This window comes from Triturus cristatus, chromosome 9, assembly GCF_964204655.1.
Source record: "Triturus cristatus chromosome 9, aTriCri1.1, whole genome shotgun sequence".
Classification (NCBI taxonomy): Eukaryota; Metazoa; Chordata; class Amphibia; order Caudata; family Salamandridae; genus Triturus; species Triturus cristatus.
Window position 1 is genome coordinate 25,113,182 of NC_140592.1, and position 25,264 is coordinate 25,138,445.

Sequence of the window (25,264 nt, forward strand, 5' to 3'; positions counted from 1 at the left end):
TTGTTGCGCCGAGAGCACGCCTCCAAGTCCTCAGCTTTGGCCTGGAGCGATGCTAGTGCTTTCTCCATCTTTTTTTGGTTCTACGTAGTTGTATTTTGGACGTCTTCTGTGCCAGACACTCTGCACTCTACCACGTCGAGGCGCTCTGCGTGTTTATCTATTCTCTCTGACATTCTGTCTACTTGATATGTCAGAGCATCTAATGTCCCATCAATAGTGATTAGAGTAGCTTGCACTTCGATAAAGATTTGGCGCAGGTCCCCGCCGAGTTCCACCTCCGGGGAAGGCACGTCTACACCCGGCATCTCCTGATCCTCACTTGTTAGTTCCAAGAGGTTGTGTTGCTCAAATAGCAGCTTTGATTGTGTCTTGTCTACCTGCCCCATGATCGTAGTGCACCAGGAGTGGCCGGCACGGCTTGCAGGTGGGGGGGGCAGGTGCGGGGCACGGGCTACTTTAATAAATAAATAAAACTTACCTTGTCGCCACCGGGTCCTGCGTCTTCTCTCCTGCTCGTCTGTGTCCGACTCCAGGTCGGAACAGGAAGCAGGAAGCCAGTCTCCCACCCCTATGCCAATCACAACACTGCAATGCAGCGTTGTGATTGGTCTGAATGCCGTGACACAGCGCTTAGCCTGGGGCTGGAGGGGTGGGCATGTTCTCCATGCAGGCTGTAATGAGGCCTGCATTGAGAACCGGGAAGTGCGCATGACTGGCCAAATAGTCATTGCGCACAGGAGTATTCTACCACTCCTCACCTGCAGCTCAGCCCTGCCCCCTCATGCACTGCCACAGCAGGAGGAAAAAATAAAATGATAATAACATTCTTTTATTATCATTTTATTTTTTCCTTTCTTTGCTGCTCCTGGCAGTGGGGCGACGCTCCTTCACCTTGGCTGAGGAGCCGCCACTGTGATGCACTGACACTATGTGAGGTGAGACGGAGTTACAAACATTTTTTTCTAATACTCCACTGTACTAGGTATGGCGGCCAAATTATGTCCTTCCTGTAATTCATTGGGGTTCCAAGTACCTTGGGGGATGCAGCCTCATGGGTGTGTGGCTGGTTACCCTTTCCTATGCTCCCCCCCAGGGTTGCTCTTCAACGGGTTTGTTACCGGGCCTCATGCTGTTTTCTTCAGCCGTCTGTGGCACACTCGGCTCCACCGCAGTATTCCGTGTATCTTTGTGGATTCTGCTTTCCAATGCACCACCCGACCTTTTTCAAGCAGTAGTCCTGGTGTGTCTGGCCGCTTCCGCTGTGGTCTCGATCTGCCAGTTCAGGGGGGCTCCAACGTGCTCCACTGCATCGGTCAGCCCTGTCTCTCTCTAGCCTCTGTGTTTGCAAATGCTGTTGGCCGCCGCCTTCGGCGCCTCGATTTTTGTTCTGCATCGTTGATCCGGACAGCACCACTCAAGGGATCTCCTCTATACGGTTCACTTTCTGGTGGGCTCGCGGCCAGGCCGCGCGCTGCTCCTTGCAGTCATCTGCATCTTCTCTCACCAGTTCCACGCCGCGGTGTGGCGCATTTGGCTCCTCAACAGTATATACCCCGGGGCAGTGAGGGGTCTGCTCTCATGTACACCGCCCGACAGGCAGTGGTCTGGGCACAGCTGTCGGCCCCTGCTGCAGTATCTAGGGTCTCACGAGGTCCTGCAGTCTCCATCGTGTCAGTCGGCCCGGCTTCTCCTTGGTCCATGTATTTACAGCTATCAATGGTTACCTTCTGCAGTGCTTCGATTTGGGTTCCGGGTCTCTACACTTTGACCACACCTCCCTGGGGCATTGGATCAGCAGTCCAGGGGCATGTAGTTGCAGTTATGGTGCAGTATACTGTAGGATAATTATAGTGGCCGAAGGAGCTCGCTTAAGAAGAGACCATCTTCGAAACGGCAAGCTCAACCCCCACTTTTCTGAAATATTTAAAGTAGCTTCTTGTAAAAATGAAAAATACATTTAAGAAAAGGAATTTATTGAGATTCTGTTTGTACAATATGGGAATATTCTTTAATCCTTCAAGCTTGATAAAACCTACAGCCAATACAAAGGACGTACCTACTCAGACAAGGCGGATTCCCTTTTCCCACTACGGACATCTCCAGTTTAATGGGAGTTTAATGGGAGTAGGGGTCTCTGAAAAAGCACAACTGAATTACTCAGATTTGGCCATTAAATAAGTGCCTAACCAACATTGGCGCTGCCATATAGTGCAGTTCCTACTAATCCATAGAATCTGTGCATTGTTTGGACAACATGAACCAACGGATTGGTGCCTAGACTGATTCCAGACACCCCCGTAGGATATGTTGGCCTATAGACCAGCTAGCTCACAGTGTCACCGTCAACCTCCCTAACCCACCAGGGAGCGAACAGTTTCTGGCAACCACTGAACATGACAACCCTGATTACTCCGGGATCGTAGAAACAGTACAGAACCTTTCGCTCAGTCACTCGTGCTCACTTGTTCTCAGAGAAAACAGAGCGGGACGTTTTCAATAATATTCATTGAACCAACGTTATTCATTCAATAAATCCGTGAGCTGCAATGATTAGGAGACAGAAGCAGATCAAGGAGATTACAAGCACAAGAAGAATGAACAGTAGATACATTCCTACCATGGTACTGAAACAATGAACATATGCAGGTATACATGGAAAATGGTAATCTAATTTACTCCTACACTGCAGACCCTACTCTGTGTAGGTGTAGAGCCAAGAATCCCCCTTAGGGATGATCCAACCCTATTACCTGATGAGAGAGAGTGAAGGACCCCGTCTTGGTCTCGAGTTGGCCACCCCTTATGGAATGACAGACTGATTACTCGGCAGGCAGGGACCTTCGGTGTCAGCAGAACTGCCTCCTCTATCAATCTATCAGAATGCCTATTATTTATAATAAAAAGCAGCCCTCGCGATGTGCGTGCTCGATTATGATGTTATTGATATGTAGATGGCGCTATTGCCCCGTGGATGAAGATAGGACGACTTTTGTACCTAGTGCGTAGAGAGGCCTAGTACATGATGTTCAGGACATCATGATAACGTTGTGCGAAGCTGGATGTATAAACAAAGTAGTTTCAGAGAAACGAATCCAACGTTGTCGTGCATGCAAACGTGTGCAAAAGGTACCTGCGGAAATGTTATTTTCTAGGACAATGTAAGGAATAAGCAGCTTCGCTACATGGGCCTAACACGGGAATATAACACTCTGGAACATCAGCCAGTTCATTCCTCAGCAGGACCTGAAAACTGTAGACCAGGGGCTGGTACTCTCCAGACTAGACTATGGGTACTCTCTGGTCTCCACAAAGCACACCTAGCACCCCTGAGAGCAGGGCTTCACTCAGCTGCCTGTTTTGGTCATGAATTGTTTCATCATATTTCTCCTATTACAACTGTAGAATAGCTTCCTCTTGAGCCAAGAGCCCAGTTTAAGAATGCATGCATGACCCACAAAGCCTTCCACAACGCCACATGCTCCTATTTGGTGGGAAACTGAAAACGTGGATTGAGAAATACTGAAGCCCTCCTACCTGAACCTCCAACATTCAGGCAAGAACCTAGTATGAAACAAGCATTCTCTGGCAATGCAGCAAGGATCTGGAACTTCCTCCCATAGCTCTTCGCACAACTGCGAGCCTTTTCAGGTGTAACAAGCATTTACAATGCAACGGTCTCGGCATTGTTAAAGTTAGAGCTATTGGCATTGCTCATGACAATGCCGTTTCTTTAAATGTTTTAAAAACATAAACAAAAATAATGTCATGAGCAATGCCAATAGCTCTAACTTTACCAATGCAGAGACCATTGCATTGTAAATGCTTGTTACACCTTGCCCTCGTAGGAGCAAGTGTGAAAAGGGGTGCAAATGTTATTAGCATATGGTGTAGCTCTTGTTCGTGTGCCTAAGAGACCTTGTTAGTGTGTTCTCAGAACCTGTCCTATAGGAAACAGCCCCTCCCCCATACCCAAGCACTGCTCTCCGTGGCTTATTTATTTTGGATTTTATATAGCGCGGGCCACGTGGCCAGAGCGGTTTACGCTGGCGAAGGCAGAGCGCAGAGAGCCATGTGCAAGCACACTGTGTGCAGTACAAAACACAGAAACAACGAGGGTGTAAATGCAAATGCAGATCATAAAATTATAGCTGCACCGTCAGTTGCCTCGCTCGGTGAGCCGCAAACAGGACAAAATGTGTCTTTGATTGCCGAACATCCTTGAGAGAAACAGGTCTTCAGCAGACAGTCATTTTTCACTCACACCATTGAAGGTGACAGGTGGCATCCCAACATTAAAAATAAGAGTCCTCCACTTTCTGTTTTTAAACTAATTATTTTTGTTCCAAAAAAATCTGATGACTAAAATAAAACATGGCGCAGCGGTAAGGCAATAATGCCACACTCGTATTTATGACGCTGAGAAACGTCAAACTTTCAGAGAGGCGCTATTTAAAGAAAACAGATATTAATGTGCCTAAAAGAGAGGCTATTCCAAAACCTCAAAGTTTACATAAATAATTGTGGTAGTAGAGGTAGTGCTCCCAGGGAAGGTTTTCCCTGGGGAATTATGTTTACAAACAGGACTATGGACCATTTACAGGCTAACCATACAAACAGGCGCCAGAAAATGTCTCCCAGTCCGTGAGGTGGCAAAGCCAAGATTTAAATATGGTCTCATTGTGTTGAAGTCGTCAACTTTGCCAGCAGAACACATTCCTTTCCCACCTCCTCCCATCCTCCTCACATTCCGCTTCCAAACATACGCGTTTTACATTTACATGGCGCAAGGAATCTTAGCCTGTTGCCTGGCTCGTGGCAGGGGTTGGAAGAGCTTTTTCTTTTAAAATCGGGTTATTGTAGTTGGGATGAGCAGGGAGGCTAGACGGATGTATTTTTTCAGCATCCCATGATTTTCTTGTTGAAAAAACGATATGGAAACAGTATGAGAGAGGTGTCTAATTTAAGGATGTCGTTTTCAATGGCGCAGCAGGTGCAGTGACACCGGGGGTCACTTGACCCCAATCCATGGCTGTTTTTATTACCAAACCACGGGATGGGGCCTAATTTTGTTGCTTCCATTACCGCCCATGGCCACTGCTCTGATTGTGGGCTGCTGAAGTCTCAGACTCTTTCGGTTCACGTGGCTAAAAACATGTACCAGGATGAGATGTCCGTTCACCAGCAGCAGCTACCAGCATAAGGTGCACGGCAGAGGGTAATCCACACCGTGGAGGACAACAGCAGATTTCAGACAGCAGGGCCAGGGTGTTACCGGCGGGAAGAGGCAGACTGCCCCACCCCCTTGGCTTCCATCACAACACAGGGCGATTCCAAAACCATTTCCTGCAGCTCCCGCGACGCAGGGGTCCCCTAATCCCCCAGGGGGGCACGCAACCGTTCAAGTGGGGGGGCACATTCAGCCCAAGGCCAATGAATAGCAGCGAGATTTGGGGGGGGGGGGGCATCATTTATGCTTTATGCCACTGACCTTAGAATGTCAGTGCTAAAACCAACATGAATTTAGCACAGGGAGGGCACTGTTGATTACCTTAAAATAAACGAGGAAAGCGAGAATGGAGAAGCCTGCGAAGCTAAACAGCTATTTTGGATCCGTTAGGGATTGGAAATAATCAAGCATGAAGGCGCCTTCTTTAATTAAGTGTTAATGAGGGCCTCCTGTCACCTCCTGCGACATCTTTAGCCAAAAAGGCTTTGCATTGTGTGACTTGTAGTTTAGTTCATCCATAGCATATGCGCTTTCAAGCCGTGCAAGCAGCCTGTTTGTCGCTGGCTAAAGGTTTCACACGGGCAACGTGGCCCGTTGGCAGTTGTGTTTGATGGACCTGCATTGTGGTGTTCCTGTATCCGGTTCAATGGCGGATCGAGGGAGGAGATGGCCCCAGGGGCTCGCTACACGCCGAGGAGCTCTTCTCTGCGGATTTCAAGCAGAAATCCACGAAAGGCGGGGGTAGGTTTATTGCAGCCATTTGTCCTGACATCAGCTGCTCTTCGCTTCCTACAGGAAGGAATGCGAACGAATCCTACGTTGGATCTCTCCACCGTGACCTACTTGGAACAAGGAGGAAGAAAACATAAATGATGTTGCATAGTTAAATCCAGGGCTGTAAGTGGACCGGGTCCTGCCCGTTCTTAAAAGCAGCTGCCGAGACAGCCATGGTTTAATAAGTCAGCAAAACAGGTCTCTATGACGACGAAGCGTCGTATTACTTCTGCAGCAGCTGCAATGGCGCCCGCAGCTTAAAGGGTAAAGGTAACAAACAGCTGATCACGATGCACGGACACTTCCTTCCCAACGTGGGCAGAGAGAAAACAGAATATTTACGGATCGTGCAGGAAATCTATTCAGGTGAGCGGCAGAGGGAGCCGAGAGCAGGGGGAGAAGACAAGCACACCACCGCCTTTCTCCGAGGCAGAGCAAAAATGCCTCGGAGAAACGCAGTGTCCTTTTCAGATTCGGGGGCGTGTTTGTCTTTTCTGTCCTCCAGCCATTGGCTGGAGGAGAGAATGAGACTTTCTTTAAAAAACACGCCCCCCGATCCGAAAAGGACGGGGCCTGATCGGAGTGACTGACCTCTTCTCCAGTGGCTGGCCAGCATTTACGAGGCCAGCCAATGGAGAACAGGGAAGAAGAGGGGCTGGATCAAGCCCCTCTTCTCCAAATCATTAAATCTCCGACTTCCGGTTCTGCCTTTCGGCAGACCGGTAGTCCTCGACCTAAAAAGGATCTCAAAATCCTTCTGTGTGAGAGACACTTTGGATGAAGCTGTGATCACTTCTCCACATCCCCTTTATGACTTATCCAGCCTATCCCGATGAATCTGCCTCACCTTTCTCCCTTGATTTGAACGGCTGGGTCCATGTACATCTGTTGTTGCTTATCTGTTATTTGATATAGATTGTTATCCATATTCTTCTTCTTTCTCTTGTAAAGTGCTATGAGTGGGGAACAGACTTTACCAAAGAAAATTAATTACAATGCATTTTTTACATCGCAATTACTTTTACCACACATATCTTTACAATGCTTCTATTGGTAAGCATGTGGTAAGTAATTATATATTTTGTTTGGGGGGGGCCTCCTCTCCCAAAATATAAAATGTAAAAAATATTAGCAAACCAATAAACGACATAAATGTAATTAGTTAAATTACAACCATGTTGTCGAATTGGTTTTAATAAACAGATTTACAAAAAAAAATGTTTAAAAATAATAACGAATTAAGAATTCATGTCTAACTTTTGAACAGTAGGTGACAGTGTTAGATTGTGACTGGATGTTACACTAACGGTAAGCATGGTAAAAGCATGTGTGGTAGTGGATTGTGTGGTGAAGGTATTTCAAATGTGAGTGAATGTGAATGCGTGGTAGTGGTGAAGGAAAATATGAAACCACAACAATAAATAAACAAGAGGAAAAAAAGTTAGTCCCCCAAAGAAAAATATGGCAGGGACTATGTTTCAGCTGATTGAAAAAAGAATACTAAACCAAAAGACACCAGCATAGAGATCTCTGATACTGGCTGTTAAGGGGTCTACCTTCACCCTTGCATCCTTCACCCTTGAAACCTTCACCCTTGCATCCTTCCCCCTTGCATCCTTCACCCTTGCTTCCTTCACCCTTGCATCCTTCACCCTTGCAACCTTCACCCTTGCATCCTTCACCCTTGCTTCCTTCACCCTTGCTTCCTTCACCCTTGCATCCTTCCCCCTTGCATCCTTCCCCCTTGCATCCTTCCCCCTTGCATCCTTCCCCCTTGCATCCTTCCCCCTTGCATCCTTCACCCTTGCTTCCTTCACCCTTGCTTCCTTCACCCTTGCTTCCTTCACCCTTGCATCCTTCACCCTTGCTTCCTTCACCCTTGCATCATTCACCTTTGCATCCTTCACCCTTGCATCCTTCCCCCCTTGCTTCCTTCACCCTTGCTTCCTTCACCCTTGCTTCCTTCACCCTTGCATCCTTCCCCCTTGCATCCTTCCCCCTTGCATCCTTCCCCCTTGCATCCTTCCCCCTTGCATCCTTCCCCCTTGCATCCTTCACCCTTGCATCCTTCACCCTTGCATCCTTCCCCCTTGCATCCTTCACCCTTGCATCCTTCCCCCTTGCATCCTTCCCCCTTGCATCCTTCCCCCTTGCATCCTTCCCCCTTGCATCCTTCCCCCTTGCATCCTTCCCCCTTGCATCCTTCACCCTTGCTTCCTTCACCCTTGCATCCTTCCCCCTTGCATCCTTCCCCCTTGCATCCTTCCCCCTTGCATCCTTCCCCCTTGCATCCTTCCCCCTTGCATCCTTCCCCCTTGCATCCTTCACCCTTGCATCCTTCACCCTTGCTTCCTTCACCCTTGCATCATTCACCTTTGCATCCTTCACCCTTGCATCCTTCACCCTTGCATCCTTCCCCCCTTGCTTCCTTCACCCTTGCTTCCTTCACCCTTGCATCCTTCCCCCTTGCATCCTTCCCCCTTGCATCCTTCCCCCTTGCATCCTTCCCCCTTGCATCCTTCCCCCTTGCATCCTTCCCCCTTGCATCCTTCACCCTTGCATCCTTCACCCTTGCATCCTTCACCCTTGCATCCTTCCCCCTTGCTTCCTTCACCCTTGCATCCTTCACCCTTGCATCCTTATGCTGAGGAAGAACTCGTCAGGACCATGAGACAACTTACTGGGTGAGAAGATAGGCTCTTTCAAAGAAGTTGGCTTTTTTCAGACAAGTGTTTACACAATTTAAAAACTCTGCACTCATGATTACCACAATTCTCTGATAATGGCTGGCTGCCCATGGCGGCCCCAGAGTCTGACCCCGCAGTACACAATTTCAAGCTATTCTTTGTCCACCTGAAAACTTTGGGCCAATTGAGTAGAAAACAATCATGGTTTTGTGACACTAAAAACATTGACATCAGGGCATCCTTCCCACACCTGCTCCCGAGCTGGACATTAATTCTACAAAAGGGGAATACAACAAATGCATGGATAACCAAACCAATGAACACGCTCCACAGAAATGCAAGAGTAAAAGACCCAAGCCTTCTCTTCTCTGGTTCTCGAAGAATCTATATGCTGAAAGAAATCATCTGAGGCATCTTGAGAAACTATGGAGACAAGCACATCCACCTTCAAATCCTACTACTCTTTGCCTGCCAGAAATAAACTACAAATCAAACATCTTCAGAGCCCAATCTAGCCACATTAAACCCATGTTCGATACTGCAAAAAAAATGGCACAAGCTACATTTCATATCATCTAGCGCCTTGAGACCCTCACGGGTATGTAGTGCGCTTTACAAATGCTATGATTGATTGATCATCAAACAATTTCCCACACCAGCATCAAAATGTGAAAAACTGCCATCTTTGCAGAGAATATAAAGTCTATCGAGCAATCATTTCTGGCAGAATCCACTGTCCCAAGTGAGTGCACACTGATTACAAGGCCCAGGGGACCAGGTCACACTTTGACACACACTCTGAGTCAGAATTATTTGAAACTATAACTAGCCGTTGCCTTGCCATAGTCCATCAATTTACGAATTTGGACTGGGTGAAGAGGCTAATCGCTGGTTGGTAAAATTTGTTCAACCTAGTTATTACAAAAAAACTAAGTTTAAAATCTATAAGGCTGCTTTTGCTGTCTGGAGGCGAGTCAAGCGGCATTTAGGTCTGCTGAATGTAAATGCTTACACCCCTTTTGAAGCTGCAGGTGTACTTTCTTTTATTTTTCGAAATCATCCTATTAACTGGTGGTCGCAGAAGGGGATCCGCCGCCTAGGAGATCTCGGTCTAGATGGCCAACTTTTGTCCTTTACAGAGTTACAACTACAATATGGTTTATCAAAACATGATTTTTTTAAATATCTGCAAATCCGTAGTTTTTTAAACACACTAGGTCCGGATGCTATGTCCCAATTTAGAAAATGTCCTTTAATAGAACGGCTGGGGAAAGAGATGCCCATTGTTTTTTTTTTTACTCTATTATGATAAAGTTATTACCAGACGATCTACAGTATTATCAGGAAAAGTGGGCAAGGAAGTTAAACACAGAGAGAATTTCGTTAAACACTTCTATATCCTTGACAAATGAAGTATTAATGACCGGTAGGATGCGTGCACAACATTATATGGCCATTTACGACTTATATTATACACCGGGTAAAATTGCTAAATGGGGTACAGGAGCTGTGCATATGTTCTATGCATGTTGTAAACTGGTGGATCTCTTATCCTCAATTCAATCCTTTCTGGCAGTATTAGTGGGATCACCAGTCTGCATTACAGGGGAGATGGTACTGATAGGAATTAAAACAGAAGTTGAAGCGCAAATAAGATCTAAATCTTTGACCTCCTTTCTGTTTATTTGCATGGCGGTCTTGCGCGCTTGTATTATGAAAGACTGGATCTCCCCTGATCCTTCGTCATTCTTAGCCTGGAGGGCTAGACTTCTGGCGATGTTTAATTTGGAGTCTGCAATCTATAAGACTAAGAGGTATAGAAAGAGAGTAAAGGGTGCAAAAATATGGGCTCCTGTGGCAGAATGGATAGAAGAGACTGTGAGATAGGGTATACTGTTTATATCAGCCACATTTGAATACTCCTAGGATCCGCTCTATTTCTATTTATTTTGCTAGGATTCACTCGCCTGTTTTTTTGGATTTGTTTTATGTACTCACTTGATTTGATTCTTATGTTTTTGTGGCCATATGTGTTAAATATTGTTTTCTTTTTGCAGTTTCGTGACTTTGTTTCCACTCATCCACTGTTGTAGATATTGAAATGTGATTATTCCTTGCATAACATTTTTAAAATAATAAAAAAAACTATAACTAGGATCAAGCCTTCCAATCACCTCTCCGACACATTGCCTGGCACCCCGAGCAAGGAAATGGCCAAGATGCTGCCACCATATTGGACGTGCCTGGATAACCCCTCACTGAAACAAGGTGTTTTCCCAACAGTTTGAAAACTGTGCAGGTCTTCCACATCCTGAAAAAGCCATGCAAATTGGCTATCAATTGCCCGAACACCGTTAGTGTGATTTCAACACTTCCCTTCATAGGTAAAGTGCTGGGAAGCTGTGATGCATTACAACGATTGCTCTATATCCGGCTAATTACCTCCTTGATGCTTTCCAATCTGGATTCAGGCAGACTTGTAGCACAGAAACGGCCCTTCTGCAAATGGTTGATGGCTCTCTCTGCCTCTTCGACTTAGAAGACTTTGTCTACTTGGGGTTCTGGAACTTTTTGCAGCCTTCGATGCTGTAAACCAACACACTGTTTAACATCCTAAAGGAACGGCTAAGGGGCCAATTACGATGTAGCTCAGAAACTGTTCCGACAGAATTGGTCTCGGAATTGTTTCTGAACGAATCGGGTTCTGCAAGTCTGAACGACGGATTACGATGCTTCCCAACATCGTTTGGTCAGACTCGCATTGACTTCAATGGGAGCCTGTGTTCCAAACGAGAACACAGGCTCCAAATGAAAAACAGTGTGGTTGGGGAAAACCTTGCACCCTGTGGCGGGCACCCCATGGTGCCTGCCACATTGTGCATGGTTGCAAAGAGGGGTCCCTTGGGTACCCCATTGGGCCCCATTCGGATGCCTCCGGGTGAAGGGGGGTCTGCAACAGGCCCCCAAAGACAGATTCCAACAGGCGTATTGTGTTGGGCAGACCGAATAGGAATGGCTGTCCGAATCGGTCATTGTAATCGCTTGCTCGGAAACCGTGTCGATAGAGTTGTACGATTCAGCTCCAAAAGACTTGGGCTGTTCGAATGCCTTTCGGAACTGAATTGGACAGCCCGAACAGTTTCCGGGCATCGTAATCGGTCGTTTGGAAATGTGTACAATTCGATCAGAAACAAAGCTTCCGAATCAGATTCGCTAATTCGAATCCCGTTCGGGACCTTTCCGAACGACATCGTAATCCGAAATTCTACTAATCTCACAGAAAAAATCCAACCTCCCTATCCAAGAGTGGATGGAATTATTGTATTGTTTAATATCCAAATATAGCAATAAGCGACAGTAAGGTGGCCAGATTTGCAAATGGCTTTCCAATGTGTGGCAACATGTGTTGCTGCATTTTAAATCCTTCGCAGCCAGGCCTCCACCCCCACCCCGTGCCATGCCCTTTTAGCTCAGCCGGCCCCAAGAGAAACCTAGCAAACCTGTGCATTTTTTTAAACCTAGACACACGGGGGAATCCAGGATGGGGTGACATGTGTGGCTCTCACCAGGTTCTGTTACCCAGAATCCCTGGCAAACCTTAACACTTGTACAAGTAAAACACACCTTCCTCACATATCTGTGATGGAAATTTGTGGAATCTGCAGGAAGCCAAAAGCTTCCACCCACCCAGCATTCCCTCAAGTCTCCCAATAAAAATGGTACCTCACTTGTGTGGGTAGGCCTAGTTCTCGTGACAGGAAACAGGCCAAAACGCAGAGTGGACACATCACATTTTTCCAGTGAAAACAGGCCCTTTACCCCAATGGACCTAGCTGTGGATTTTGGACCCTAGCTCAACCGGCACCTATGGAAACCTAGCAAACCTGTGCATTTCTGAAAACTAGACGCCCAGTGGAATCCGGCATGGAGATACTAGGGTGGCTCTCACCAAGTTCTGTTACCCAGAATCCCTTGCAAACATCAAGCTGTCAAAAAAAAAAATGTTCATTCACATTTCTTTGATGGAAAGTTCTGGAATCTGCAGAGAGCCACAAAATGTTACCCACCCAGCATTTCCCCAAGTCTCCCGATAAAAATGGTATCCCACTTGTGTGGGTAGGCCTAGTGCCGTCGACAGGAAACACATCCCAAAACGCAACTTTAATATATAACATTTTTCCACAGAAAATAGACCCTTTGTTTGCAATGTGTTTAGCTGTGGATTTTGGACCCTAGTTCAACTGGCACCTAGGGAAGCCTGGCAAACCTTTACATTTTTGAAGACTAGACACCCAGGAGAATCCAGGATGGGGTGACTTGTCTGCCTCTCAGCCGGTTCTGTTACTCAGAATCCCTTGCAAACCTCAAACTTTGTAAAAAAAAAAGAAATCCTCCCATTTCTGTGATGGAAAGTTCTGGAATCTGCGGGGTGCCACAAATCTCCTCCTACCCAGCATTCCCCTAAGTTTCCTGATAAAAAAGGTACCTCACTTGACTGGGTAGGCCTAGTGCCAGCACCAGGAAATGGCCCAAAACACAATGTGGACACCACATTGTTCCACAGAAAACTGACCCTTTTTTTGCAAAGCGTTTACCTGTGGATTTTAGGCCATGTCTCAGCCAGCACCTAAGGAAACCCAGCAAACCTGTACATTTTAAAAAACTAGACACCCAGGGGAAACCAGGCTGGGGTAACTTATGCGGCTTTCACTAGGTTATTTTACCTAGAATACCTTGCAAACTTCAACATTTGTAAAAAAACAAAAACACATTTTTCTCACATTTCTGTGATGGAACGCTCTGGAATCTGCAGTGAGCCACAAACGTCCAACCATCAAGCATTTTCCCAAGTCTCCCGATAAAAATGGTACTTCATTTGTGTGGGTAGGCCTACTGCCCGTGAAAGGAAACGGCCCAAAATGCAACATGGATACATCACATTTTTCCACAGAACTGACCCTTTTTTCCAATGTGTCTAGCTGTGAATTTTGGGCCCTAGGTCAGCCTGCTCCTTGGGAAACCTAGCAAACCTGTGCATTTTTCAAAACTAGATACCCAGGGGAATCCAGGATGGGGTGACTTGTGCGGCTCTCACCCGGTTCTGTTACCCAGAACCCTTTGCAAACCTCAAACTTTGAAAAGTAAAAAAAAAAAAAAAAAACACTTTCCTCATATTTCTGTGATGGTAAGTTCTGGAAGCTGTAGGGAGCCACAAAATTCAAACAACCCAGCATTCCGTCAAGTCTCCCAATAAAAATGGTACCTCACTTGTTTGGTTAGACCTAGTGCCCACAACAAGAAATGGCCCAAAACGTACCGTGGAGGCTTCAAAATTATTGATCACAAAAAGACGTGGTTTTGCGAGGGAGTCACCTGCCCTTTTGGTCCCGGGCTTGGCGGCCATCTAGGAAAACCTACTGAACCCAGACATTTCTGAAAACTAGACAGCTGCGGGAGTTCAGAGAGGTGTGGCATGCGTGAATCCTCCAACTTTTTTTTTACCCAGAATCCCCTGCAAACCTCAAATTTTGCTAAAAACAATGACATTTTCCTCACACTTCTTTGTGGGAAGGTTGTAGGATCACTGGGCCGACACAAATTTCCTACCACTCCTACCACTACTTGTGGAGACATCAAAATGATCTATCACAAAACTACCTGGTTTTGCAAGGGGGCCACCTGCATTTTTGTTCCCATTCTCGGCAGCCATCTAGGTAACCCTACCAAACCCAGTCTTTATGAAAACTAGACACCCGGGGAGGCCAAGGAAGTGTGGCTTGCGTGGATCCCCCAACGTATAATTTTTATCAGGAGATTGAGGGGAACGCTGGGTGGTGGGAAATTTGTGCCGGCGCGGTCATCCCACAGCTTTTCCACACAGAAATGTGAGAAAAGTCTGACTTTTGAGCCAAATTTAAGGTTTGCAGGGGATTCTGGGTAATACAACGCTGGAGGATCCACGCAATCCACACCGCCAGCCAAGGGCCATCCATGCACACCACCAGCCAAGGGCCATCCATGCACACCGCCAGCCAAGAACAGTTACACACACAGCCAGACATGTGCCATCCATGCAGACCGCTACCCAAGGGACAATCAACGCACACTGCCAGCCAAGCGTTACTCCACACACACTGCTAACTAGGCGCACGTCCAAACACACCGCCAGCAAAATGCAGGTTCAAGCACAGCCAGCCAAACGCCAGTAACACATCGGCCAAACTCCATTTTACACACACACACACACACACGCACACACAGAACCTTTCACTAGTGTCTAGCGTTTTTCTGCACCCTTGGAGGCAGATGAGTCTAAAAATATCACTGTTCTGCCCCCAAGGAGAGACAGAAGCAGCCAAAATGTGTTCACAAAAAAAGGGGAGCAGCTATTGCCTAAGGGGCCGCTTCCTGACATACCCCTAAACATATCTCTGGGGCCTAGTGGGCTTTCTGGGGGGGCAGAAAGACTTGCTGTTATAATTGTAGATGGAGGCATGACCATGCCCATTGTGGGCAGCCCCCATCCCTCTTTGATATTAAATAAATCCCTGATGTATAGTGGGCTTTCTGCCCGCCCCTGGGGGGGCAGACCGGGTGTAATAACCCACATCTGCCCCCAGGGAAGGAAAAAATACTGTCCCTTTTGTTTTGGGGGGGGGTGGGGATATTAGCATGCCTGTTCTAGGCAGCCCCCATCTCTCTTTCAGATAGGAAAAAATCCCTGGTGGCTAGTGGGCTCTCTAATAACCCTCATCTCCCTGCTGGGGGGCAGAAAGACTGTCCATTTTGTGTTGGGTGTGGGGGCATTGGCATGCCCATTGTGAGCATCTCTCACCCCTTTATTATAAAAAAAAACAAAAAAAACAATCCCTGGTGGGCTTTCTGCCCCCTCCCCCACCCCCTGGGGTGGGCAGATCAGGGGCTATTGCCCGCATCTGCGCCCTGGGGGCAGAAAGACTGCTAATTTAAAAGGAGGGGTGGGGACATTATAATTAATGCTCCCGGTTTTCCATTTAAACTGATTTTTACATATAAATACAGACGGAAATCTTTTATTCCAGTCTGAATTGATAAATATAAACGGAAAAAAACTTACCAACCGGCTTTATGGTGTCTATGTGCGGCTCTGGAAAATCAGTGTCTGAGGCAGACAGGGGCTACGGAAAGAAATCTGAGACTGCTCCCGGATTTCCTACAGATTATTGTCACCTGTTCATCACCGCGCCCTCCCGAGTCTGGGCTGAGCACTCTCCTGCCAAGCGAGACTGATCTGTTAATGAGCGAGCCTCTACACCTCCCAGACAGCAGCGGGCAGAGAGAGCTCACCGGCCTTTATCAATACATCACACACGCATAGACCATACCACGGGGTTAATGTGGCAGCTATTGCACCCCCTCCTCCCCTGAGACATCCTGTTAACACCGTGACGTTCATCATCTGTTGTCTCTCCATCAGCTCGTAGGAAGTGCCTGTCCGAGGCATAGTTCAAAGTGCAAAGAAATGGGCAAGCAGGGAGACAGCTCAGCTGGCGTTTGAGGCAGCGGAGTAGCTATCCGCATGTAAAAGCTGTATAGATGTCTAAACTTTGGCGTTCCACATTTCTGCAGCCCGATCTCTAAATGGATTGAAAAAGCAGGTGTGCATTCTAAGCGCAGGAGTCTTGGTGGCCTAAAGGTTCACCCGGTGGGATCTGTATTTACATTTCTTTTATTAATTATATGACAATGGGTGTATACATCCACCAAAAAAGTGGTGGGTGGAGGAAATGGGAGTAGTAGATTTGGAGGGACTTGAACGTTGTGGTCAATTAGCGTTAGTGCGGAGTACAGATAGTGAACACCCGACTGGCCTTAAGTTGTCCTCACTGCTGTGGGAGAAAGAGGGAGAAATCAGGAATCTAAGAGCCCTGTTTAGTTCCTTGATTTTCATTCAGCTTTATTTTCCTAGCCGCACAGCAGGAATTAAGTGACTGCTATGGGGCTAAGAGTGGGTGTAAACCTGTGATGGCAAAAGGTTTGTGATGTCACTTCCACTACCCATTGCACTATGGTAAATTAACATCCATGGACGTGAAGATACCTAAACAAGCTCGAGTCAGGGGTTTGGCTCGTCATCCCATGATTCTGGCCAAATCCCTTAACTTCCCTGTGGCAGTAAAAACGAAAGTGACCTTGTGTAATCAAACTGGTGCTCATGTAAAGCACTTCAATACCTTTGGTGCGAGCTTGCACTATAAAAAAACTTCAACAAGTGTGCATTGTCTATTTAAAAAAATGTGAAAAATTACTAGCTGCATCGTCTTATTTTGCTTGCCACAAAAAGAAATGTGGATAAATACAGATAAAAATTATAAACAAGCATTGGCATAGCCAATAGGTCTCGCTTTTGCGACCTTATAAGTATTTAGTTATGCAGCACAATATCGTTGGTGCAACAACACAAGCTGTTGCATGGCTAAACACTAATAGGGTTCCAAAGGCGAGACCTATTGGCTCTGCCAATGCTTCTTTTCTTTTGCACTTCAGTCGAGGGCACTTTTTTGTTGCTGTTCCAAAAAGGCTTTGGCTGTCTTGGAATGCTAAATTAAAGTAAAAACAAAAACCTACTAAATGGCTGTGAGTGCATCTGTGTGCGCATGAACTCACAGCAACCATCTTGGAATTAGCTTTTTTCTTCGCTGAAGAAACCATTTAAAGCTGAACGTTCCATGTACGCATGGTTCACATATTTGAATTGATTTTCTTCATGCAAAACATTAATTCAGAAATGGCTACTACACCTGTGTACACATTCATTCCAGCCATCAAGGTGGGAAAATAAGTGTTGGCAAAGCCGTCCGGATTCACAGGTGAGGCCTATTGTCTTTGCTAATGCTTGTTTTGTGATGGTACTGCTTTTGAAAAGTGCTGCATATGTTGTTGGTCTTTTAACACGCTGCAGCTTGTTGCAGCTGAAGATTCGTCGGTGGAAGAGGAGCTCGTTTAATTCCAGCCTCCATCAATCCAGTACGTGCAAGTGGAAGAACCAATTCCGTTTTACTCCTTAATATTGTAATTTTCTTAAATTTCAGCTGTTAATGCAGTAATATGAAGTGATCAGTGGGGCACACGAGTTTTGGGTGCCTGAAGTTAAGCGTGCTGTGCTATCCATGTTGGTGTAGCGCCACCCACTCTTGTGAAGGCTTCTAAGAGCGTTCTCTACCTGGGCGCCATATCGTGCAACTCTAGGAAGACCTTCAATTGGACTGGAAGAATCATGTCTTGATGGTGTCCGTGCTCTGGCTGTGTGCGACTCTGCATAGTTGGAAATAAATGACACCGCAGTAAGATTTTAAATACTTGGTGTGAGTTACCAAGCAAAGGGAGTTTCATTCAAGATCTTTGTAATATTGTCTGGGACGGCGTCTTTTTTTTTTTTTTTCGGGCTTTTCCTGTAGGTGCTGCTTTCATTGTGCTTGTTTCAAGTCATGCAGTTTTTGAATCAAACTAAAATGGATGCTGTGTGTGAGCTCCTGACTGACCTGAAACACACCGTCAAAGTTGTCATTTACAGTCGCAGGGGTCAAATCTGCATTATCTCAGTGGACTGTGGCACCTCGATAAGGCAGTGCGAGATCTTCTACTGAACAAGCATTGCTTCCTTTGTGGATAAACACAAAGCAGTACCGTAATTATTTATTTTGAAACCGATAGGGTTGCAGCTTGGAGCAGAAGGGACTTTCAGATGCAGAGTATGCAGAAGTCGGCAGGTTTCAGCAGCACGTTATAGACTTTTAAGTCGGGAGAGGAGTTGGCCTAACGGTTACCTGCCTGGGGTAACTGGGTTCGAGTCTCGGCAATGACGCGGAACATCCTGTGATTCTGGGCAAATCACTTAATCTCCCCGTGCCTAACAAAAAATGAATGTGTGACCTCATGTAACGTAACTGGTGCTATGTAAAGCGCTCTGATACCTGATTGGATTCGGGTCAAGTTCGCTCTATATAAAACCCTGCAAAAAAAAAAAAAAAAAAATGTCACTACCCTGCAGACTTTTTTTTTTGTTGCAGTTTTATATAGCGCGAACTTGACACGAATCCAATCAGGTATCAGACCGCTTTACATAGCACCAGTTACGTTCCATGAGGACACACATTGATTGTGTGCATGGACTTGTCCAGTGCAAAGTGCCCTTGGTGGAGATGGTAACATGAATTCCCAAGATGCTATATGTATTCTTTCCGCTTAGTCAGTTCCAAGTAGGAATGTGTTAAATTGAAACACAAGTGGATGCTTTTGATTGTTTTATGCATTCATGAGTGACTATAATCGAGTAAGAATAGAACATAAGGCAATGTTCCTCTCTCGAGACCAGAGCCTGCAGTGTGTTGATTCTGGGTAGCGCTGCTCCTTGGCCCCCATCGAGGGACTGTTATCCAATCCAAGAATCTTGTCGGAAGGTTATTATTTTTTGCTGCACTGGAAATATAATTGGGGTTTCTTTCTTGTTTGTGGAACCAGTTTGGCTTCTTCTCACATAAGAGGCGTAAAAGCTATGGAAAACCCTCCAGTATGTATTGCGAAAGTAGGAAGCAAGTGGGAGGATAAAATACAAACAAAGGGAAAGGTAACAAACTTCATCTAACTGGAAAAATATTGAATTGCCTTGTGAGAATGGTAGGCCGGTTGAATTAGGCCTGGAAGTAAGCGAAAGGTCGTTACGACCACCATAGGGTTTCCTGCCCATTTGCTTCCCGACACCCAAGCGCCACAGCAGCGTTCACAGGATATTTGGCCTAAATACAGGACACGCATGCGCGTCGCTCATCCAAGCAAACGGCCCTAATATGAATCTTTGGGCCATCTCATACTCAACTGTTTTTATACTCTGGGGTATCAGTATTTGACCCAAAGAGTGACTTGTATCTCTTACTCTCACTTAGTGATACACATTTTCTACACACCTAAGGCATCAACAAGCACCAAGGTTTTGATTGATTGCGTGCCCGACCAGCTCCAGATGCAATTTTAGTCATGATGAGACCTCAACAATCGAACATCTTCGATAAAATACTACTGAGAAACCTAATGAACGAATATTCCTAAACTAGGGTTCAGCAAATACAACCCCTCGCTAAATAATAGCCCGAAGTTGTGTTCCCTGCGCACATTCTTGGCTCTGTTTGCGATCTTTGTGGTCACAAATCATCAATGACGGCTGTCGCTTTTTTATACTGAATATGAAATGTATTGAGAATAAAAACCTTTTGTGGTTTATGGAACTATCACCCTTATGCATCAAGCCAAAATCCAGTCGGTAAAATACCGATTCCTTATTAGCTCCCGGTATTAAGTAAAAAATACCCAATCCCAATGCATCAACCCAAAAGCAGAAATCGGTATTTAAGGAATCTTTAAATAGCGATTCTTTAAATAGGGATTCCTTAAATACCGATTCCTTAAATAGCGATTGCATTTAAGGAATCCCAAAGTGAGATTCCTTAAATGCAATGCATCAAAGTTAAAAAATTAGCGATTTCGCTAATAAGGGGAGCAAATTACCATGAAGATGAACTGCATGGTAATTTGCAAAAACTTTGAAAAATGCACTTTTGTGCATTTTTCAAAGTTTCATGTTGCGCACACACATGCCCTTAGAGCATGTGTGTGTGCAACATATGTGCACATATCATTTTCAGGGGTGCAACAGGGTGTCCTTTTGACACCCTGGAAAGTGCTCCAGCTATTAGCGATTCGGTAATACCGAATCGCTAATACAGAATGGCTTTACATTCATTCCTATGGGCCTCCAAGCCCATAGGAATGAATGGGTAGGTATTCCTTATTACCGATTCGGTATTACCGATTCGGTAATAAGGAATGTTAAGGAATCGCTATTTGAATAGCGATTCCTACATGCATAGCCTTTTGCTATTCCTTATTAGCGATTCCTTATTTTTCGCTAATAAGGAATCGCAAATGCTAATGTTGATGCATATGCCCCTATGATATTATCGAGGTTTCGAGGTAAGATATAAGATGTTCTGTCAACATATAATGTGCTCAGTGATTGATTCAACTGATAAACACAACTGTACTATAATTAAGGCCCAGGTGACCCACTATCTTACGTTTTAAAAGAAAAAAAAACATTGGGGAACCAAGAGTTTAATGTGCCAACATAGGCAATGTTAGTGTATTAGAGTGAGTTATACAGAAGTGGACAGAAAGGGCTCTAGTTGTGGTGTAGCCCCCACCCACCCCCCGGCCTTAAGAGCAAGTATTTGAGTGAAATTGGATGGAAACGCTCAAACAGCCAAAAGCATTAGATGAAATAAAATACTCCACTATGCCAAGGCAAGGTGACATTGACAACGTTTCGAGCCAATGACTGAAAGAGGCCGATTGAAGAAAGCCAGTGGTTAAAAGGGGCGGGCCCTCAGCCGATCCATGTATATTGCTTGCTAAAGGACTGTGTGTGATAGTTGCGCGGGTGAAACCCAGACCAAAAAAAACGGGCTGTCAAAACTCAGACCTAGACATTCTTTACTTTTCCTTTGCAGAGCGAGAAACATATTCTGCATCTTGCTCCCGTGCGGTTTCTCGTGTATATAAACGAGACAGTGGAATTGGATTTTTTTCCGTCATCCGGGGCTCTAGCCTTTTAATCACTTCCGGATCACCGTCCCAACAATGATGGGAAAGTGAGAGCTCGGAGGATACATGACCGTGAACAATGATGGGAACCTGAGAGCTCTGACGTAACCAATCACCTTTCTGGGAAAGAGGGGGGGGGAGGGACAGAGACCAGGAGAGGCGCCAGATCATTATATGAAGATTAAACCTTTAAAACGAGACGGGGACGAGCTTGAGAAATATGATCTGGGCCCTGGGCGGGAGGGGGAGGCCGGGAGTGACCAGTTGTGATCAGCAAAGAAGATATCCTGTGATTTGTGTTGATTTCTTGCGTTTTAAATCGAACCCGTTTCTGACAGCATCCTGCTTTAGGACTCTGTGAATGCTTGTCTCGAATATAGTCGGGGCCACCGGAATTATGCAGCAAGGAAGGGCCAGCTTGTGTAGCAGGGTGACCAAATTATGCAGCGAATAATGCAACACAAAGCGTCACATTCCGTGAACACGATAATTCACCCTTGCGTCATTTTCATCTAAATTAATACTGTCTGGACGAAGATTTCACCTCATTAGTACCACTTAAATAACTGAAAGGGGACAAGTTAACCTTTTTCAAGGACTCTGCCAATGTGCCCAGCACCACGTGTCACCCGTTTTAATAACTTTTGATCGTTTGAGTTGGGAACCATTTTTAGTGGAATCTGCAAATTATACAGCTGGTTAGTCAATTTTATGGAAAGTGCAATAATTCCATAATTATGTCAAAATGCCATAGCTGCAGAACTGCGGCCCTAAATATGGTGCATATGAGTCAGCGATACAGAAGAGCGGATCCGTGGACGCCTCTGGCGCAAGGAGGGTGTTTTAGAGTGGGACAAGCCTTTAGGTGGTACACGCTTGTACACAAAGTTTCTGGTTCTCGAGAGAGTTTACAATGCAAGGATCCCTGGTGTTTTTTGTGTACTGTACTGCATTAAAGTGTCTTTTTTGAATAAATAATATATATTTCTGCATATATCTTGGGAGCTGTTACTCAAGCAAGCTTTAAGAACACATCAAATATATTCAAAGGGTTTCGTTGTTTACTGTGTGGTATACAGTTTCTAGAGATGGTTTTTCTTCATGCGTTTTTAAAATGAATTACTACATTAGCAGCTCTACTTTTGACTTCCTGCAGTGAATAATGTGGATAACTTGGAAGACTTCTGTATACGCAGTAACAATAATCCAATTTGCTCGGAACCAGGTACACCCATCAACATTCAGTAACATTATATCAACCCTATGCTCCCAGGTGCGGCAGGAACCCTTGTAGACTTTCCATATTTTGCAAATCACATACATTTCCGCTTCACCTCCTTCACAGGGTGGGTTACTGGAAACAAAGATGAAAATTAAACGTGCAGAACTAAAACCGCATGAAGTATAAAAACCCAAACACATAGAACAACGGCATCAAACGCAGTCTCCAACATAAACACAAGAAACATCTATATTTGTATGGCCGGTGCTTATGGCGTACCTCGCGTCTCTAACTCTTGGAGATTATCGTGTTGGTGCCAAGATGAACGGGCCATGGATCGAGAAATGCATCATTTTAGTGGGCTTTATTCTGAAATTCCAGACCAAAATCCAGTAAATTATGGGGATATTAATCAGGCATCGAAACTCAATTTTAATGAGGTAGAAGTCCAGGACGCCATCGAGTTTATGGCAAAGGGCAAAGCACCTGGCCCCGACGGTGTTCCTGCAGATTTGTATAAGGCAGATTCAAAGTATTGGGCGAAGCTTTTAACCTCAGTTTTTAATGCTGTATCGAAGGCGGGTGCTCCCCGTTCTTGGGGTAAAGCTGTGATAGTGCCATTATTTTAAAAAGGCTCAAGAGAGGATCCGGCATGTTATCGGCCTATTTCTCTTTTAGATTCCGCTATGAAGATAATGGGCAAAGTTGTTCTCACGAGATTAACAACTTGGCTGGAGGACAATTCCATTATCTCGGACCTACAATATGGGTTTAGAAAAGGAAGGAGCACTGCGGGTCAGTGCCCCAATCTGCACCTTATAATTGGGAAGTACACGGTCGCGAAGCAGGGGGTCTTACATTTAGCATTTATGGACCTGTCTACAGCTTTTGACCTTGTAAATCGTCAAAAACTATGGGCTTCGCTGGTAGTGATGGGGCTTGACCCCGTGCTGATTGCCTTTTTGGCACTTATGCATGAGGATACTACTGCTACCGTCCGCTATAGTGAGGACGGGAATCTATCAGAAGCTTGGCAGGTGAAGCGAGGGGTAAGACAAGGGTGTATTCTTGCGCCCTTGCTTTTCTCGCTCTATATCAATAATCTAGGGGATGTCTTGTCCTCACTCTGTAAAGATATACCAAGAGCAGGTACAAAATTGATCCCCGCATTATTGTATGCGGATGACACGGTTTTGCTGGCAAGAACTGCGAGAGGCCTACAAACCCTTTTAAATGGATTTAATGATTTTATGGTTTCTTTGGATTTAGTAACAAATTTTAAAAAATCACATTCTATGACAACTGGCTGTGGGGGGGCCAAAAAGGCAAAATTCTTCTGTAATGGACAGGAGCTTACTAAAGTGCAGACCTTCCCATATTTGTGGATCACCTTTGATGATAGGAGATCCTGGGTCATGCAACGTGCCCAGAAAAAGAATATTCTCGCTAGGGCAACAGGAGCCCTGTTGGGCTTTGCAAAACGGTTGGGTTGCAAACCCTTGCCCGCGATCATGAAGATATATAAAGCCAAGTGCGTGCCTATGGCCCTATATGGCAGTGAGGTCTGGGGTTACAAGGCGTCGGTAGAGATTCAATTAGTAGAAAATGCCTTTTTCCGGAAATTGCTGTCATTACCTGCATCTGTTCCAATTTTTAATATCCATGAAGATTTGGGGGCTGGGTATTTAACTGATCAGATTTCTGTTGCCCCATTAATAGGTTGGTTAAGAGTCTGGGCTCAGCATCCACCAAGCCTAAACCAGCTCATTATTCAAGACTGTCTGGCCCTCGATAAAGCCATGTGCATTCCTTGGCTGCGATACATTAAATCCAATTTGGAGATACTTGGCTATTTGGATTTATTTGACAGACCAAGTGCGATGAGCAAACTAGAAATAAAAGCCTTTAAGTCCCAGTTCATGTGTAGGGCAAGGTTGCTGAGGGAAGACGGGGAAGTGGGCAAGCCGTCTGTTAGGAGTTTTGTCATGTTAAGTATTGGCAGTGAGATTCAGCCATACTTGACCTATAGAAACAATCCATTTCATCTGTTTCTGTTGACAAGGTTTAAACACGGCATGCTACCTTGGCTCTTAGCTCACCCGAAGGGTTTCTTTAAAGAGTGCACCTTGGGGCCCTGTCCTTGTCATAATGCCTCAGAACAAAATATGCTGCATATGGTTTTCTTTTGCAAATTTTATACTTTACAACGTAAGAAATTCATTTGCCCTATTTTCAAGAACTGCTACTTTGAGCAAGTGAGGCCCGCATTGGTCTATCAGCAAATGCTAGGTTCTCCATTGGTATGTTTCGGAGTGGCCAGCTATCTTACTGGGGCCATTAGATGTAGAAATCGAATGTAGCTTTGTGAATCCTTCCCCCATTTTTAAGTTTGTTCGATAGTTGGAGATGGGGGTTTTGCTCTTCTTTCTTGAAAACGTAATAATTTTATAATTTTAGGGCTGACATACTTTTTAATGTGATTGTTCGCCAATTATTTGTTTAAATTTGTATTTATGAAATATTGTTAATTGTATGTTTGTCTGAATAGATTTTGTATATTATTTTGATTGTAACTATTTGACAATGAAATTTTGCTGTATGCTTTGATGGTTTTAATTTAACCGAATAAAGCTATTGTTGACTGACTGACTGACTGCATCTTTTAGGGCACCCACTGGACGCCAACATCAGTACTGCCACGAGGGCGCCTTACTGGTA